Source organism: Arvicola amphibius, chromosome 6 (assembly GCF_903992535.2).
Source record: "Arvicola amphibius chromosome 6, mArvAmp1.2, whole genome shotgun sequence".
Lineage (NCBI taxonomy): Eukaryota > Metazoa > Chordata > Mammalia > Rodentia > Cricetidae > Arvicola > Arvicola amphibius.
In genome coordinates, this window is record NC_052052.2 from 56763842 (window position 1) to 56784628 (window position 20787).

Genomic DNA, 20787 nt, shown 5'->3' on the forward strand with positions numbered 1-20787 from the left:
TACTCAAACCTATGGGACACAATGAAAGCAGTGCTAAGAGGAAAGTTCATAGCACTAAGTGCCCACTTAAAGAAAACGGAGAAAGCACTCATTGGTGACTTAACAGCACACCTGAAAGCTCTGGAAAAAAAAGAAGCAGACTCACCTAGGAGAAGTAGAAGACTGGAAATAATCAAACTGAGGGCAGAAATCAACAAAATAGAAACACAGAAAACAATCCAAAGAATCAATGAAACAAGAAGCTGGTTCTTGGAGAAAATCAACAAGATTGACAAACCCTTAGCCAAACTAATCAAACGGCAGAGGGAGAACACGCAAATTAACAAGATCAGAAATGAAAAGGGGGACATAACCACAGACACAGAGGAAATTCAGAAAATCATTAGATCTTACTACAAAAGCCTGTATGCCACAAAATTGGAAAATGTAAAGGAAATGGACAGTTTTTTAGATAAATACCATATACCAAAGTTAAACCAGGACCAGGTAAATGCTCTAAATCATCCTGTTAGTCGCGAAGAATTAGAAACTGTTATCAGAAACCTCCCTACCAAAAAGAGCCCAGGACCAGATGGTTTCAATGCGGAATTCTACCAGAACTTCCAAGAAGACCTAATACCTATACTCCTTAAGGTATTTCATAATATAGAAACACAAGAGTCACTGCCAAATTCCTTCTATGAAGCTACAGTTACCCTGATACCTAAACCACACAAAGACTCAACCAAGAAAGAGAATTACAGGCCAATCTCACTCATGAACATGGACGCAAAAATTCTCAATAAAATACTGGCAAACCGAATCCAAGAACACATTAGAAAAATTATCCATTACGATCAAGTAGGCTTCATCCCAGAGATGCAGGGCTGGTTCAACATACGAAAATCTATCAATGTAATCCATCATATAAATAAACTGAAGGAAAAAAACCATATGGTCATCTCATTAGATGCTGAAAAAGCATTTGACAAAATTCAGCACCCTTTTATGATAAAGGTCTTGGAGAGATTAGGGATACAAGGGTCATTCCTAAATATAATAAAAGCTATTTACAGCAAGCCGACAGCTAACATCAAATTAAACGGAGAGAAACTCAAGGCTATCCCACTAAATTCAGGAACACGACAAGGCTGTCCACTCTCTCCTTATCTCTTCAATATAGTGCTTGAAGTTCTAGCAATAGCAATAAGACAACATAAGGGAATCAAGGGGATTCAATTTGGAAAGGAAGAAGTTAAACTTTCGTTATTTGCAGATGATATGATAGTGTACATAAGCGACCCGAAAAACTCCACCAAAGAACTCCTACAGCTGATAAACTCCTTCAGTAACGTGGCAGGATACAAGATCAACTCCAAAAAATCAGTCGCCCTCCTATACACAAAGGATAAGGAAGCAGAGAGGGAAATCAGAGAAGTATCACCTTTCACAATAGCCACAAATAGCATAAGATATCTGGGAGTATCGCTAACCAAGGAAGTGAAGGATTTATTTGACAAGAACTTTAAGTCTTTGAAGAAAGAAATTGAAGAGGATACCAGAAAATGGAAGGATCTCCCCTGCTCGTGGATTGGGAGGATCAACATAGTAAAAATGGCAATTCTACCAAAAGCAATCTATAGATTCAATGCAATCCCAATCAAGGTCCCATTAAAATTCTTCACAGAGATTGAGAGGACAATAATCAACTTTGTATGGAAAAACAAGAAACCCAGGATAGCCAAAAAAATCTTATACAATAAAGGTACTTCTGGAGGCATTACCATCCCTGACTTCAAACTCTATTACAAAGCTACAGTATTGAAAACGGCTTGGTATTGGCATAATAACAGAGAAGTTGACCAATGGAATCGTATAGAAGACCCGGATTTTAAACCACAAACCTATGAACACCTGATTTTTGATAAAGGAGCCAAAAGTACACAATGGAAGAAAGAGGGCATCTTCAACAAATGGTGCTGGCATAACTGGATGTCAACCTGTAGAAGAATGAAAGTAGATCCATATCTATCACCATGCACAAAACTCAAGTCCAAATGGATTAAAGACCTCAATATTAATTTGAACACATTGAGCTTGATAGAGGAGAAAGTGGGAAGTACTCTACAACAAATGGGCACAGGGAACCGTTTCCTATGCATAACCCCAGCTGCACAGACTTTAAGGGCAACATTGAATAAATGGGACCTCCTGAAGTTGAGCAGCTTCTGTAAAGCAAAGGACATTGTCACTAAGACACAAAGGCAGCCTACTGACTGGGAAAAGATCTTCACCAACCCTGCAACTGACAAAGGTCTGATCTCTAAAATATATAAGGAACTCAAGAGACTAGACGGTAAAATGCCAATTAACCCAATTAAAAAATGGGGCGCTGAACTGAACAGAGAATTCTCAACAGAAGAAGTTCGAATGGCCAAAAGACACTTAAGGTCATGCTCAACCTCCCTAGCTATCAGGGAAATGCAAATCAAAACAACTTTGAGATATCATCTTACACCTGTCAGATTGGCTAAAATCCAAAACACCAATAATAACCTTTGCTGGAGAGGTTGTGGGGTAAGGGGCACACTCATCCATTGCTGGTGGGAATGCAAACTTGTGCAACCACTTTGGAAAGCAGTGTGGCAGTTTCTCAGGAAATTCGGGATCAACCTACCCCAGGACCCAGCAATTCCACTATTGGGAATCTACCCAAGAGATGCCCAATCATACAACAAAAGCATATGCTCATCTATGTTCATAGCAGCATTATTTGTAATAGCCAGATCCTGGAGACAGCCTAGATGCCCTTCAGTGGAAGAATGGATGAAGAAACTGTGGAATATATACATGCTAGAATACTACTCAGCGGTAAAAAACAATGACATCTTGAATTTTGCAGGCAAATGGATGGAAATAGAAAACACTATTCTGAGTGAGGTAACCCAGACCCATAAAGATGAACATGGGATGTCCTCACTCATATTCGGTTTCTAGCCATGATTAAAGGACATCGAGCCTATAAGTTTGGGATCCTTGAGAAGATAATAAGAAGGTGAACTCCCAAAAAAGATATAGTAATCCTCCTGGATATTGGAAGTAGACACGATCGCCAGGCAAAATTGGGAACTTGAGGGTTGGGCAAGACTGGGCCAAGGGAAGATGGGGAGAGAAAAGTGTGAAGGGGAGAGCGGGGGGAGCTCGGAGGAATGGGGTGCTTGGGATATAGGAAGGGTGGATATGAGAGCAGGGAAGCATATATCTTAATTTAAGGAGCTACCTGAGGGTTGTCAAGAGACTTGACCCTAGAGGGGTTCCCAGGTTTCCAGGGAGATGCCCCCAGTTAGTTCCTTGGGCAGCTGAGGAGAGGGAGCCTGAAAAGGCCAGTTCCTATAGCCATACTGATGAATTTCTTGCATATCACCATAGAATCTCCACCTGACGATAGATGAAGAAAATGACAGAGCCCCACCTTGGAGCACCGGACTGAGCTCCCAAGGTCCTGATGAGGAGCAGAAGGAGAGAGAACATGAGAAAGAAAGTCAGGACCGTGAGGGAACCTCCAGCTGGCGACAGATGGGGAAGATGACTGAGCCCCACATTGGAGCACTGGACTGAGCTCCCAAGGTCCCGATGAGGAGCAGAAGGAGCGAGAACATGAGGGAGAAAGTCAGGAACGAGAGGGGTGCGTTCACTCATGGAGACGGTGGGACAGAACTAATGGGAGATCACCAACTCCAGTTGGAATGGGACTGATGGATCATGCGACCAAACCCGTCTCTCTGAGTGTGGCCAACAGCGGGGGCTGACTGAGAAGCAAAGGACAATGGCTCTGGGCTCTGATTGTTCTTCATGGACGGGCGCTGTGGGAGCCTTCTCAGCTTGGTCGATCACCTTCCTGGACCTGGGGGGAGTTGGGAGGACCTTGGTCTTAGCATAGAGTGGGGAACCCTGATGGCTCCTTGGCCTTGAGAGGGAGGGAGGGGAGGTATGGGTGGAGGGGAGGGGAGGGAAGGGGGAGAAGGAGGGGAGAGAAGGGGGAGAAGGAGGGGAGGGAGGGGGGAGGAGGAGGGAAGGAGATGGAAATTTTTAAATATAAAAAAAAATAAAATAAAAAATAAAAAAAAATTCAATGAAATTATTATTAATGATATTCTGCTATACTCATTGATTGGTGCCTAGCCCGATCATCATTAGAGAGGCTTCATCCAGCAACAGATGGGAGCAGGTGCAGAGACCTACAACCAAACATTAGGCAGAGCCAGGGAAACCTGCGGAAAAGAGGAAAGAAGGATTGTAGGAGCAAAAGTGGTTGAGGACAGCATGAGAACACAGCCCAAAGAATCATCCAAGCAAGACTCATGGGGTCTCAAAGAGACTGAACTAACAATCAGGTAGCCTGCATGGGTTAGAGCTGGGTCCTCTGCATATATATGGTTCTGTAGCTTGCTATTCTTGGGAGGCTCCTAACAGTGAGATTTAGAAGGGGATGTCTCTGACTCTTTTGCCTGCTCATGGGACTCTTTTATTTCTACTGAGATACCTCATCCATCCTTGATAGGAAATTTTATGCTTAGTATTATTATAACTTGCCATGCTGTGTTCAGTTGCTATCCCTAAAAGGCCTGCTCTTTTCTGAAGGGAAATGAAGGAAGAGTAGCTCTGGGGGAAAGGGTCAGTACTAAGAGGTATGGAGGGAGAGAAATCTGTGGCCAGAATATAATGTATGAGAGAAGAATAAATGAAAATAAAATTGTAACAATAATTTTTCCTAGAATATTTTCTGATCATGGTTCCCCTCCCACAACTCCTCCAAGATCCTCCCCACCTCCTCAACCATTTACCAGACCCTCTCCACCTCCTGGCAATTCTGGGCTGAGGTCCAGAATGCAGTGCAGTAGAAACCCTGGCTTTCCTTCACAACTTCCTGCTATCCTGAGTTTTTGTTTCAGCTCATCTGTTTTCTGGGGATGCAGGAAATCCACTTTTGTTCTCTTTCTGGTTTTCCCACCCACTAGATCTCCTCACCTCCTCCTCCATCCACCAGACTCTCCCCACATCCTTGTCCATCCACCATATCCTCCCCACTTCCTCACCCATTCAACTCCATGTTTTCTTTTTTTCCTCTCTCTCTTAGAAAATGAATAGGCCAGCAAACAGACAAAAAAACAATAAAAAAGTTAAAACCACAAAGCAAAAGCACAAGAAACATGCAAATACTCACACAGACACACATAAAATTCATAAAAATACAAAACAGAAATCCATAATATAGCAAAATACCAGTAAGGAAAAAATGTTCAAACATAACAATATGAGTCAAAAAGTCTACAAAAACACCATTGAGTTCAATTTGTGTTGGCTATCCATTACTAAGCATGGGCTCTCCTGTAAGTATTGTCAATGCATCCAATGAGACTACACCATAGAAAATTAATTTTCCTTTGCAAGAAGATATCAGTTGGAGATAGTGTTAGTTGTCCCTTTTTATATTCCCTCACTTACCCCCCTTTCTCCATTCCTCTCCCTGTTTAATCTTCCCAGTCTCCCCCCGTCTCGCCATAACTATGGACTCTATTTCCCCTTCCTTGGGAAATGCCCTATTCCCCTCTTCCCTTACTCTATACCTAACCTCTGTGGTTACACTGGTTGTTGTATGTCTACTGAAGGCTAAGGAGCTAGCATGCACTATAAAATATTGCATATAATGTTTGTCTATTTGAATCTGAGTTACCTCACTCAGGATGACTTTCTTAGATCAATTTATTGACATATAAGTTTCATAATTTCATTTTAACAACTGAGTGGTATTTCACTGTGTAAATATACCTTTCATCTGTTGATGGACATCTAGGTCGTTTCCATTTCCTGGCTATTATAAATAGAGCAGGTATTTGAAAGGAAGTATAATAAGGTGAGAGATGGCAGCAAAGGAAGGCTCCAGAATTACAGAAAGTTCTCTTTTTTCTTCTGCATTGAAGATGTATTTATATAGTGTAGGAATAACAAAACATGAAGACGCATAATTAAAATAAAACAGAAGGCACTGAAAAAGAATATAGAATTATACATTCTAATAAAGATTAGCCAAGAAAAGTCAATTTAAAAATAGTAAGTCTAAAGTGACATCACAAGTCCAATCTGAAGGAAAATGTAAACACACTCAAAACCAACTGATAGCATGTGTAATTTCTGGATGGTGATATAATTAAAAGAAATTCTAACTTGGATATTGTGCCATGCCTATACTATTTGAATTTTCAGTTTTAATGTGCATTGATTTTCTTCTGATAAAAAGCTGGTTGGTTGATAGGAGTATTATGACTTCATTTACTTGATATTGCCCTCAATGGACTTCCTGTCTTAGTTCTCTCTCTCTCTCTCTCTCTCTCTCTCTCTCTCTCTCTCTCTCTCTCCCTCTCTCTCTCTCTCTCTCTCTCTCTGTGTGTGTGTGTGTGTGTGTGTGTGTGTGTGTGTGTGTCTGTGCGTGTTTCTCTCTCTCTCTCTCTCTCTCTGTGTGTGTGTGTGTGTGTGTGTGTGTGTGTGTGGTGTGTGGTTGTGTGTGTCTGGATAGTTTCATTGGACTAATATGTAACAATGGGCTGATTGTCCAGGAGTCTCTCTTTACCTCCATCTCCCATCTCATTACACTTTCTTTTCCACAGGCAATCACTTGTCAGTTAAAATATGTCCTCCTACTTTTTCTCTGTGTATTTTTTCTCTCTCTCTCCCTCCCCCTGCCTTCTCAACAGTTTTGGATTTTCTGCTTTCATAGATGAAATAATGAACAATGTTGAATTTCAGTTCTTATCAAATTTCAAAAGCTAAAGAACACTCAAGAAGGACTGTACTCCATTGATCACTCCAGCCCTTTTTCCCTCAAGGCCATCACTTCCTATCTTGCTTGTATTGCTTGTATTGTAGCCACTGAACACATAATCACTGGGAACCGAGCCACCAAAAAGAACAAGGTACATCAGTAAGCATAGCAGGCCCATGACTCTCTCTTCATGAAGCTTTAGCATTATAAAGTCAACCCAAGAAGAAAAAGGATGGAAAAAGATTTAAGGGAAAAATATTGGTTTTAGATTGTCCACTCCAGGAGTCAGACTGCTTTGCCTCTTGCAGTCAGACAGACCAGGCTTGAAGTCTGTAAGTTCTTGGATAGAATGCAGCAAAGAAAATCAGTGATTGGAAGAGAAATGTGTAAGAGCCAAGTAGGAGTTAATGCAAAGATGCTTTGAAAGTTTGCATTAGTCAGTTAGAATTGAAGCTTCTGTCCTGTACTTCCCCACAAATACCCGATAGGAACTTTATAAAGCACAAAAGTCTTAACTAATGTATTTAAGGCAATTTTATGTGCCTGTGTGTGCAGATTGTTTGCTAACTTTTGAACAGGACATGATCTCAAAATATCCTTGTGTCTACAGATATTCCAAGGTAAAGGAATGTCCTAGAAGGCTTCCCATTCTCCAGATATAATATATTCCCCAAAAAATGGAGTAACTGCACTAAAATAAACATATAATAAATAAATAATAGAGCAGCAATTAACATGGATGAGCAAATATCTCTGTAGTTGGTTGTAGAATCCTTTGTGTATATGCCAAAGATGGTATAGCTGGATCTCCAGGTAGATCTCTTCCAAGCTTCCTGGGGGACTGCCACACTGATTTCCATAGTGGCTTTATAAGTTTGCACTCCTATTACCAATGAATCAGTGCTCCCCAATTCCCACATTCTTGAGTTTTCATTTTTTTTTTATCTTGACCATTTTGAGTGGTGTAAAATCCATGTGCTTTTTTGCAACTGCTTGAAAATCACTTAATTATACAACTTTAAACTTATTTACTATGGTAAAATAATAGTGAAAATAAGAATCTTCATGTTAATGATGATCAATTCCTTTGAGTTAGCAAGGTAACATATGCTGTATTTCCTTGTGTCCTGTAGTAAATGGGAAATGCCATATCACCATGTTACCCTGTACTCCAATGCCTACCATTTAAAATCCAGGACATTTTTGCCACATTCTAATGTCTAATTCCACTTTTCTGAAGATAAACTAGTAGGATTCCTACATATCAAATAATACAATGCCGTATCCAATTTTCATTCCAAACTCCTTATGATGGTCTTTTACAACTTTCTGTTCAACCTAGAAATCGAATAATATTTATACACTTGCATTTAGTTGAATAAAACCATATTAATACTACCCTTTAAAAATACCTAAAGACCTCACATAGCCTGAATTTTATCCTTTTGTTTGAAAAATTGATTGATTTTAGTACTGCATAGTGAACCCAGGGTTCACTGAGTTATACTCCTAGCTAGCCTTAATGTTAAATCTGTGTATTAACTCCAAGATTGATGAGGCCTTTCTTCAGTTAATAACACTAGCAGGAAGAAACTGCCTCTTGTCTTTAGACCATTAAGATATAGTGATGGTTGTAGCATGGAATTCCCGCTGTAAACGTCAATCTCTGAAGATATGAACAAGGCTAGTGTTGTGCCTGGACTATATTACAAACCTTCCTTCTAAATACAATATTCAAAAGAGAATGGTTTGTGTTTGCTAAAAGCAGGCTTTTGTTTTTTAGAGACATCTCACAGATTAGTTAGCCCAAAGGGAAACGGAAGGAATTCTATGTAATAAAGCAATTATAAGCATGCCAATGTAATCTCAATTTGTTCCCCAACAAACAAGAAGTCTGAAACAAGACATATGAAGTCTACAGAACTACACTAATCTCAGTGGGGTAAAATGGAGAGTAGAGAACAATATTAAGTAATAATCAATAAACTTTGAATAATCTATCAGTAGTTAACACAAGATTTCCTTTCCCTACCTCGACTTTCAAAAAGACATTTCATAAGACAGATGGTAACACCCTGCTGCGGACTGAAGAGGAAAGGCTGGAATTGGGACAATTGTAATTGTCTCAAACTCTCAGCTGAGGAGACAAGACTAAAGCCATTTTAAACCCGGGTTCCATCCTTGTGAGAGTCTAACCTAGCAGGCACCCCGCCCATGGGGCCCCACCCCATGTACTTGTGAATTCAGAGAAAAGCCACAACCGGCCCAAAAACTGCTTGGCTGCCCCGAAACTTGAGGACAGTTAATCAGAAGTTGAACAAACTTTTTTTTTCAGTTGCTGGGTGGCTTTGTGGAAAGTTACAAAAATCCCCTCTTGACTTAAAGCCAACTATCCCCCTACCAATCCAGTAAGGCCAAGACATATAAGTCCCTGCTTGCGGTTTTCCCTTTAAAGACCCCCTGTACTGTGAGCTTGGGGCCTTTCTCCCTCACCCACTGCATCAGTGCATGGGACAGGTCTCCCCTGCTTGCAAACCTGTAGAACAATAAAGAATCCTTGTGTAATTGCATTGGAAAGTTGGCTTTGTGGTGGTCTTGCTGGGGGTTCTTGCAACTCAGGCATAGCATCAACCTTGTCAGAAGGACCAAGAAAAGGACCAAAATTTTGTAGCCCTTACCTACAAAATTGCTGTTATAAACAAGGTAGAAAATGAGAATTCCATGGGCAAAATCCCCTCCTCCAGTCCCTAAAAGTGGTGAAGAAATCAATAGCAAAATATTCCAAGATGAAATATATATTCAATTATAAAATCGGTGGTGTAAATGAGTACCTTGAATTAGAATTTTAATACTAACAAAAAAAAGTTCAATCCAACAAACATTCTACTCAGAAAATAAGTATTAAAAAAATCATATTATAAAATGTCTAAACTATATTCAATGAGGAAAGAAGAGATGTAAATGAAAATATTCAAGAGGCATTTTTAAAAGGAAGAAAACAATCAAGGGAATAAAAAGTGAAATGAAAAGGTATTAAGAGGACTAGATAGATGAGAAGGGGGCGTTGGAAATGAGGCCACAGTTGGACAGTGGTGGCGCATGCCTTTAATCCCAGCACTTGGGCGGTAGAGGCAGGCAGATCTCTGTGAGTTCGAGGCCAGCCTGTCTACAAGAGCTAGTAAGGCTTCATCCCCTAAGGGTTATATAAGTTCCCCCAAACAGTGCCAAAACCGGAGGAACAAGTGTTCAAACACATGAGCCTATGGGTAACATTTTTTCATTAAAACCACAATACACATAAAACTCGAGACTCTGAAGAAAAATAATAATTTATCAAATGCATATTTTATATATGCAAAGTATAGCAACAAAAAATATACCTGAATATATTTCAAAACCAAACACACAGTTGATCAATAGTTTCCAGGAACCAGGGGTAAGGAAGAAGGTGTAAAGCCAAGAGTGTAACAGTGGAGCAAGGGATACATGGAACGCATGTGTCAGCACAAAAAAAATAAATAAATAAAAGTGAACATGACTGCAAACTATAAAATGTATTGATAATAATGCACCATTATAGATTCACCAGTTGTAACAAATGTACCACACTAGAACAATATATAAACAATAGGGGGAAATAAGGAGAGTAGGAGAGAGGAACGAGAGAATATGAATTAATATTTCCCACTCAATTTTTTAAACCCAAAAGTATTCTTTAAAATTAAGTTTATTAATGTACCTTTAAAGTACTTGACTCTAGATATCAGAAGGGAATGCTAGAGACAAGGGAAATTGAGTTGAATAACATATTCTAAAACATAGCGTAGCAAGAATATTAGATCTAAATGTAAGGAAAAATCCTCAAGGCCCGCACGTTAAAAGAAAAATCAAATAAGTTACAAGAGGGACCATGGATTAAGCTGGCAGCGGACTTCTCAAACACAACGTACAAAGCGAGGTACAATAGAAAGGCATTTTCAAGAAATTCAATGAATAACATTATGAACAAAACACATCTAGATAGCTCTCCTGTCAGTATCAAGCTATGGGAAAAAATAAATTTTAAGCATACACTATATCAAGAAAATCTATACCCATAAGCTGTTCTTCAGGAATTGATAGGAAGATAAACTTCAACAGCAAAAGGCTGGCTGATACACAGGTTCAAGGGTTACAACTAAAGCAAACCTCCTTGGGAAAGCTAAGAGAGATGCAAGGGTACACTAGGTTAATAAAGGAGACAGGAAGATGATGATAGTGATGGCAAAATCAACTTTTAGCCAAAACCTAAGACTATGAAAATAAAAAGAGACATCTCTGCTAGCCTCAAAAAACACAATGTGGTCAAGTTTATTGACCACAAAAGTTAGGATCATGTGGGTGATTCTCAGGATTATGGTATTATTACTGCATATTTAATAGTGTGTTAAATTGTGATACACAATTATCAATAATGTTTAAATATTTCCCTGAACATATGTTAATTCTTTTTAAGTTTTTTTAAAATGTTGACATTATAATTTAACTATGACACGTCTTCTTGCCCTTTCCTCCCCCAAGCTGTCCCCTCCCTGCTTTCCTTCAAATTCAGAACCTCTTTTTTCACTAATTTTTGTCCATGCATATATGTATTTTCATATATCTATATATTCTTAAATTTAATTCTTAAATTTAGGGTCTATCACCAAAATAGTAGACTTAACATACAAATAAAGACAACTTTGTTTTAAAAAATAAGTAAATAAACTTCATAATGCAATGTGATGGTATTAAAGTTTATACAAACATCTTAGTTATGTCCATGCAATATCAAATAACTATCATTTGGAGAACAAAAATTAAGAAACATGAAAAGGGATGTAAATGCAAATATACCAATAATAGGGTAATGTATGTGCTGCAGTTAGTGACAAAGAGATCAAGTGGCCAGCAATGTGGATATGGAAGATGAGGTACCAATGGTTCTCTGGGTAAAACACTTACCTTGCTAGTGTGATGATGGGTTTGGGATCCCAGAACACACATAATGCTGCAGTGCAGGAACACATCTCTGTAACCTAGTGCTCCTATGGAGAGGTGGGATGTGGAGTCAGGAGAATCCCCCCCCCCCCAGTCCTTTGGGCCTGCCACACCCAGCATTCCCTGTTGGGAACAAGAGACGATCTCAAAGAAGCACTGACTGCCAGCACCTGAGGCTGTCTTCTGACCTCCCAACACATAAACATCCACACTCCACATTCACACACCACGCAGAGATTATAGATGTGAACAGCCAAACAACAATATCAGATATGTATCTGATTTTACATTCTTATTCAGAAAAGTGCACTATTTGTTAAGTTTAGAAGGAACCTTTACAAAATATCTATTTTTGTAAATGAGATAAATTTATAAATTTATGTCTTTATCAATCTATCAAGTCAGAGGGAAAAGATATAGGTTCAGTAAAAGAGAAATACTAAGAAAAGTTCCTCTTCTGGTCCAGCCTGGGCTATCACCACTGAGGAAAGCCCCTGGCTCAAGTGCTGCTTTGTCCACAGTAACAGCAGCCATGTCCTGGCACTGCTCCTGTTCCCAACAGGTCACCCTGCTTGCCTGCTTTTGCTGCCCCTTCTCACTTGCCCAGTGTGGCTCTACAGAGCAAGGACCTTTTCTCACCTACAGTGTTTCGCGAAAGTAGGTGTGACCCCGGGTTGAGATGGAAGACAAGACACTGTATTTGAGAAGGTGGGTGAAAATAATCAGTCTCTTCTTGACTGGGCTGCTTTTGACAGTGTTTTATCACAGCCACGGGAAATGCAACTAAGACATCTCTCACAAGGAATAGCACAGGACTGAGACTCGAGGCAGATCTGATACCAACACCTTTCAAACTACTTCACAAAATATAAAAGGAAAGATCATTACCAAACTCATTCTACAAAACCATCACTACCCTAATATCAAAACTGGGTAGAGATATGACGACAGCAACAAATAAACATAGATGTAAAAATTCCCAACAAATTCTAGCAAATCAAATTTAAGAACACACTGAGAAGACCATGTTGTTTAACGAGGTTGGTTTCATTGCAAGGATCAAGTCTGGTCCAAAATATGGATCAGTAAGTGTAATATAACAAATAACTTGTGGTCAGAAATTACATAAACATCTTAGTAGATACAAAGAAGGCACTTGATAAAATTTAATATTCTTTCATGAAAAAAGTTCTGAAGAAATTAGGAACATATGGAATATAAATCGAATAATAGAGGCTATATTTCACAAAAATATATGCTGTCACTATACTAAATTGGTTAAAACTAAGAGTATTTTTCCCTAAAACCAGAACAAGATAAGGCTTCCCAATCTTTCCACTCTTCTTGACATGGTGCCCGGAGTCTTACCTGGAGCAATAATATAAGTGGAACCTATAAAAGTAATAAAAATGGAAAATGAAAAATTCAAATTATCCCTATTCAGAGATGACATGTTCCTGTTTATTGAAATGCCTACTCCACCTTGTACCTGCTGAACACTTTTAGTAAAGTTTCAGAATATAAAAGTATAAAAACCAATAGCCTTTCCAAATGTACTTGCTAAGAAACAAATTAATAAAAAAATGAAATTTACAATAGTTCCAAACTTAAAACCTAAGTAAAAATTAGACAGCTAAGAATAAACTCAGGCAAAGAAAGAAAAAATCTTGACAATGAAAACTTTAAGACACTGAAAATAATATAACTAAAGATACTAGAAATTGAAAAGACTTTCCATGTTTCTGGACTGGCATACTTAATATAGTGGGGGGAAGCTATATCTCCAAAATTATACAAGCTCATTGCAATCACTGTCAAAATTCCAATAATTCAAAAAAACTACAAAAACTACAAAACATCCAAAAGTTTCTATAGTGTAGTAGGAGGCCACTTGCTTATTCCCAGCTGCCCAGACCACGAAATAATCACTCAGAAACTATATTATTTAAATCACTGCTTGGCCAATCATTTAAGTGTTTTGCTAGCTAGCTCTTATATCTTTAGTTAACCCATTTCTATTATTTTATATTTTACCATGAGACTCTTACTCATGAGAACTTTCCTACCAGCAAGGTTCCAGCTGGCAGCTCACGTCTTTCCCCTCTGGTGGCTTTATGGTGGCTCCTTGACTTTGCCTACTTTCTCTCCATATATATATATATATATATATATATATATATATATATATATATATATATATATATATATATTCCAGCCTGGATATATTCCGTTAAGTCATTGGCTGAAAGCAGCTTCTTTATTCATTAACCAATAAAAGCAACATGGATACAAAAGGACTTCCCACACCACTGTAGGAACATAGAAAAACAGAAATAATAAAATCAATCAACCAATAAGCAGATAAATACCTTTAAAACCTAAGGAAAAGAAAACACTGCTACAATCATCATAATACCCAACTCAGATTCTACTACAGAGCCATAGAACAAATGCCAGCCTGGTACTGGCATGAAAAACAGACATGCAAAGCTACAGAACAGAGGAACCAGAAACACAAACAGAGAGATGGCCACCTAATATTAGACAAAGATTCAAAATCACACATTGGGAGGAAAAGCCCATCCAACAAATGATCCTAGCAAGACTCATTATCAATCCTTATAAGAGTGAAATCAGATTCTTATCCCACCCTACATAAAATATTAACTCAAATGGATCAAAGGTTTTGGTTTAAAACCTAAAACAGCTAAAGAAAATACATTAAAATATACACATAGGCAAGAATTCCACATGAAATAATCCCAAGAACTGACAAAAGATATTATATAAAGTTTTAAAAAAAATTCTGCATAGCAAAGAAAAATGTCAGCAAAGCAAACCCAGGGCTTAAAGACTGGGAGAAGAATTTCCAGCTATGCTTCAGACAGGGGCTTAATAACTGAATCATATAAGAAACTGAAATAATTAAATGCCAAAAGAATAAAATGGCTAGTCAATAATACATTGAACTGATGAAATTAATATACTACTCTCAAAAGAAGAAACAGAAATGTCCAGAAAGTAATTTGTAATGGTCAAAGTCATTTGTCACCAGGAAACTTTGAATTAAGGCCACGCTGAGATTCCAACTGATCCCACTCAGAATGGACAGCACCAAATAAAACAACAGAAATGCTGGAGAGGATGTGGGTAATTCACGGATGAAAGGTGTGTCAGGTATTGCATTCATTACAGAAATCAGTACATACAGAATCTTCCCAAAAATTTAAAATAGAACCAGTTCTACCATTTCTAGGTATATACCCAAAAAATTATTTCCGACTACAGAGATACTTACAGGATGGAGCTCCAGGTAAGGGTTGCTGATAGGATGACGAAAAGAAGTGGAGAGACTGGGGATATGTTTTGGAGGTAAAACCAACTGGATTATTAAATATAAATTATATAGAAAAGAGAATTCAGGAAAAACTCATAAGATATCTTTGTCCTAGAGACTGAATGTCTGTATCTATTTCTGCTGTTCACAAAACGGAGAGAATGAAATAATGCTAAATTTCCATCAACAGATAAATGGATGATAGAAATGTGATACACAGTGCAATTTTATTTGGCCATAAAGAATACTCTCTTCCCTTGGAAGTCCCTCTCTGTGACCCCTTAGTGATGTTCTGATCTATATCAATATTCTGAATATAAAATGAATGTCTGAAGATTCAGTCTTCTGGGCACAGCAAGCCAGTGGCACATATGAACTCACAGAAATTTCAATAGTATTCATAAAACCTATGCAAGGCCAAGACAGACTAAATCCCAACAGGAAGAGGGAAATTGGGCACAAATCCCACCCTTGACCAGGAAGCAATTAGCAACCCTTGGCTGTTGGGAAAGGGACAGCAATTTTTTTCTCTAAGAGTGTAGCAGATAGTCTGTTAAGCACAAGTCAGTGGAAGATCACACATCCAAAAATATTTGGGCATCACAAATTGGTCCTAAAATTTTTTTAAGTTAACAAAAATGGAGTAGGTAATATGTAGGGTCGATCTGGGGAGACTTGGAAGGTGATATGGTCAAAACATATTGTGTGGGACTTGGTACTTCCAACAAACTAATTTTTAAAAATTGAGAAAAGAGGGAAAAGAAAAATGAAGTTTATGGAAAAATTTGTGTCCCTGAAAATATATTATGCAAGATAACTCAGACTCAGAAAGACAATTGCTCCATGTTTTCTCTTATATGGGAATCCTAGCTTTAAATATTTATATATGCATATATGTGGACTTGTGTGTAGGTATAAATCATGCAATCAGAAAGATAACCACAAAAGAAGAAAATAAGAGGGATTAGGAAGGATAAGATAATGGAGCAAAAGCGACGTGAAAGCTGATGAGGTACTACAAGGAGTGGAAGGTAGAGGGTAGGGTAGTAAAATGTGAAAGAAGAGAGGAGGAGGATTTGAAATCCTACTTGAAAAGGCCATAATCAAAACATATATTTTATAGGTAAAGTAAAATAAATATCAAAATAACATCCACAGATCCTAATTCAAAAAATTGAGGAAACTGTTAAAAAATAAACAAAAGTAAAGCTGTCATAACTGTCACACTTGATGTCCCAGTTACATCTCTGTTGCTGTGATAAACCCCAGGACCAAGGGAGTTCATAGAAGAAAGCTATGGTGGGGCAAGGGCATGGTAGCAGGAGCATCTAAGAGCTCACATCTTTATCCACAATAGGAGGCACAGAAGAGAGAGACACAGACAGAAAGGCAAGGGGAGACAGAGACAGATACTGGGGATAAGAAGAGTCTTTTGAAGCTTCAAAGCCTGCCCCCAGTGACACACCTCCTCCAACAAAGCCATATCTCCAAGACCACACCTACTAATCTTTCCCAAACAGTTCTACCAGCTAAGTAGAAAGTATTCAAATATAAGAGACTTTGAAAGGCTTTTTCATGCAAAGCACCACGTTCCATTCCTTGACCCCCATAGGCTCATGGCAATATCATAATATAAAATGCAAGCAGTGCAGCTTCCAAAAGTCACCATAATTTTTCACAGTCTCAATACAATTTAAAAATCCAAAGTTCAAAGTCTCTTCTGAGACTCAAGGCAATCTCTTAATTGTACTTCCTATAAAATCAAAGGGCAAATTACAAGTTTCTAATATATAATGGCACATTGGATATATGCATGCATGTATACATACATACATATGTGTGTGTGTGTGTGTGTGTGTGTGTGTGTGTGTGTGTGTGTTTCCAGTGGAGGAAATACTGTGTAGACTGAGACTGCTCTTTTGTTCACCAACTGCTCAGACCCAAATATACAGAAACTATATTAATTACAGTACTGTTTGACCAATGGCTTAGGCATCTTTCTAGCTAGCTCTTATATCTTAAATTAATCCATTTCTATTAATCTGTGTATCCCCACGAAACTGTGGTCTTACCAATAAGATAGCTGCTTTCAACAACTCCGTGGTGTCTGTCTGACTCTGCCTTCTTTCTCCCTGCATTCAGTTTTCCCTCTCCTAGCTCTTTTCTGCCCTACCATAGGTGAAAACAGTTTCTTTATTAACCAATGGTAATAAAACATATGCATAGCATACAGAGGGGATTACCACATCAACACTGGACTAAGGAAAGACTGAAAACCAACAGGACAAATTCCAAATCCTACAGCTTCATATACGATGTCAAAGGGCTTAAATGGTTCTGTTCTTCCAGCTTGCTGCCTGCAACACACTTCTCTGTCTTGAGCTGGCTCCATTCCCTATATGCCGTTTTTTTGGTCAGTGTCCCATGGCTCTGATGTGTCTAATACCTTGAGGTCCCCAACACACCCCAGGCTTCACTTTCACAACTTCATACAAGGCCTTTCAGAGCCTCAATTCACGGATTCTCCTGCCATATGCCCAGTCTCGGTGGCTCTCCTTAACCGTGGAGGAAGATTCCACAGCCCCTTTACTCAGGAATCCTTCATGATTCTAAAGCCAGAACCACGTGGACACCACTGCCGGTTTGGTCGCCTGCTTGGGATGGAGCCTGGCCCCTTTGAATCACACTTTTTGCAGTCACTTCTCTTTGATGTTGCACTTTAGGAACAGAGCGTTCCTCCGGCCTCTCCTCTGTGCACGTTGGAAGCTTAGCTGCCAGAGATTCTGTCCTGAAGGCACCACTCTCTTTATTTCATTTCAGAGCGGGCCTTTCTTTAATCTTATCTCTTTCGGCGCAAGCCTTGGCTCCAACATTAAACTTCTCAGTGCTCTTTTTCACTTCAAACTGTAAATTTTCTATTTCTTTTTATCCTGCTTGTTGATTTTCATTGTAGACCAGCCTAAGAGTTATTACTAATAACACATGACAGAGTCAATATTAGGATGTCTTGAAATTCCCTCCATCAGGAAAGTTAATCCAATAGTTTACGATTTAGCTTCAGACAGACTCTTAGGACTAGGGCAGAAAGCAGCAACATTCCTTGCCAAAATATCACAAGAACGGTCTCTATCCCAGTTGCTAATATTGTTACCCGCTGAAACTTCTTGGACTGGGCCTCCATAGTCCACATTGATCTCAGCACTACCGTCTTTCAAACTCTTGCTGAAATCACCCATTAAGCCCCATTTACAATGTTCCACTGCTTTCCTAGTCCAAAGTCCCAAAGTCTTCCCCATTCAAAAAAAAAGAAAGAAAGAAAAAGAAAAAAATCAGAATAATCAAGCCTCTATTAGCAATAGCTAACTCACAGCATTAATGTCCATCTTAGTTACTTTTCTATTGTTGTGGCAAAATAACATGGCCACAGCAATTTATAAAATAAAAAGTTTATTTGAAGCTTCTGGTTCCAGGATGTTAGGCTCCATGATAGCAAAATGAGGATGCAGTTGCAGAAATAGCTGAGAACTTACATACTGATCAGCAAGTAGGGTGCAGAGAGAGAAAAAGTACTGGGAATAGTGAGAATCTTTTGAAACCTCAAAGCTGCCTCTAACAAGGCCACACCTCCTAGTTCTCCCTGAATATTTCCATCAGCTGGGGACCAAGTATTCCAATATCTGAGCCTATGGGGAGGGGAATTCTATTCCAACCATCATACACCCTCTGAAAAAGGAGGAAACTACACCTATTTTTCAAAATATCATAGTTAAAGCACTTTGTATGATCAACTGTGAGATATATTTAAAGAACTAATCAGAGGAAAGTTTGATTTAAAATCATTCTCATTACTTCAATCAATAACAATTAAAATAAAAGTATTTAAAGGCTGGTGATATGACTCAGTGGTTAAAGGTGCTTGGCGACCTGAGTTTAATCTCTAGGGAGACAGAAAGCAGTCTTATATCCTCTACATCTACCAACAGAATATGAAATCAGTGTGCATGGTGCACACACGTGCGTGCGCACATGTAAACACACACACACACACACACAGGAGCAGGAGTGGGGAGAGAGAGAGGAAAAGAGAGAGCAGGAAGGAGAAACAGGAAGACAGAGACAAAGAATCAGAGTGATGGAGAGAAAGACATCATGCATACACAATAATAATAAAACAGAATAAGAATTTTAATTACATTTGTAGCTTGAATAAATACTAAGAGAGATATAAATCAATTAAGGCAAAAAATATATAGGCAAAAAAGTAGAACTCAATAAAGTTAAGAACAGATGTCAAAATTATTATCTTTCATGTTAGAGAGATGGCTCAGAAGTTAAGAAGCGCACTGGCTGCTCTTCCAGAGGTCCTAAGTTCAGTTCTCAGCAACTACATAGTGGCTCACAACCATATATAGTGGGATCTGATACCCTCTTCTGGTATGAAATTGATAAAGCATTCATATACATAAAATAAATAAATTAATATTATTTAAAATTATCATCTTTTAAAAAGCCAAATACGATAATCCAAAATACATATCATGAAGAAAAAATTTTAAAAGCCAAATACAAAATAAAAACATTAATTTTTTATTAACTTATTTATCTATTTAGCACTAGGGGCTGGAGGCATGTTCACTGGTGCACATGTGGAGCCCAGAGGACAGCTTACAAGAGTTGTTTCTCTCCTTTAATCATGTGGGTCCCAGGAATTGAACTCATGTCTTCACACTTGAGAGTAAATGCCTCTGACCCTTCAACCAACTCACTGTCCCAAATAGGATATTTTAATCCAAAACTAATAATCTTCCATCATAAGCATAAATAAGTGCTTCTTGAAAGAAGACCTTAAGAGTCCAGGAAATAATTCCATAAATTTAAGTATGGAAGTACATGTAATTAAATTCTCTCACACAACTAAGGACAGAATTAGCTGAGTGAAGAAATAGCTTCTGACATTACTAGGAGACACAATCTCTCAGTCAACTCTCTCATCCTCAGACTTATATAATCTTTTTGCCCCTCTTCTGCAATGTTCCCTAAAGCTCCAGCATGAGAGTTGTTCTGTAAATATATCCTTGGGGCTGTGCTCCACAACTATGCATTAAGACTTGTTATGGTTTTCTGTAATGGTCTCATATGTTGCAAAAAGAGGTTTCCTTGTTGAGAGATGAGGACTACACTTATCTGTTGTTAGAGGCTGTTTTCAGCCACCCAGACTCCCAAAATAATCACACAGAAACTACATTAATTAAATCACTGTCTGGCCTATTAGCTCTAGCTTCTTATTAGCTAGCTCTTATATCTTTGGTTAACCCATTTTTAATATTTTATATTTTACCACAAGGCTCGTGACCTACCAGCAAAATTCCAGCATGTCTGGTGGCAGCTCCATGACTTCTCTCTGACTCTGCCTTCTTTCTCCCAGCATTCAGTTTAGTTTGTTCCCACCTATCTCTATTCTGTCCTGCCAGGCCCAAGACAGATTCTTTATTCATTAACCAATAAAAGCAACACATATACAGAAGGACTTCCAACACCACTTATCTGTGGGTATGAAGACAGGCCCAAAATGAGAAATGTCACATGGTCTCTCTCATCAGAAGATCCTAGTTCCAAATCTTTAGGTTGTGAG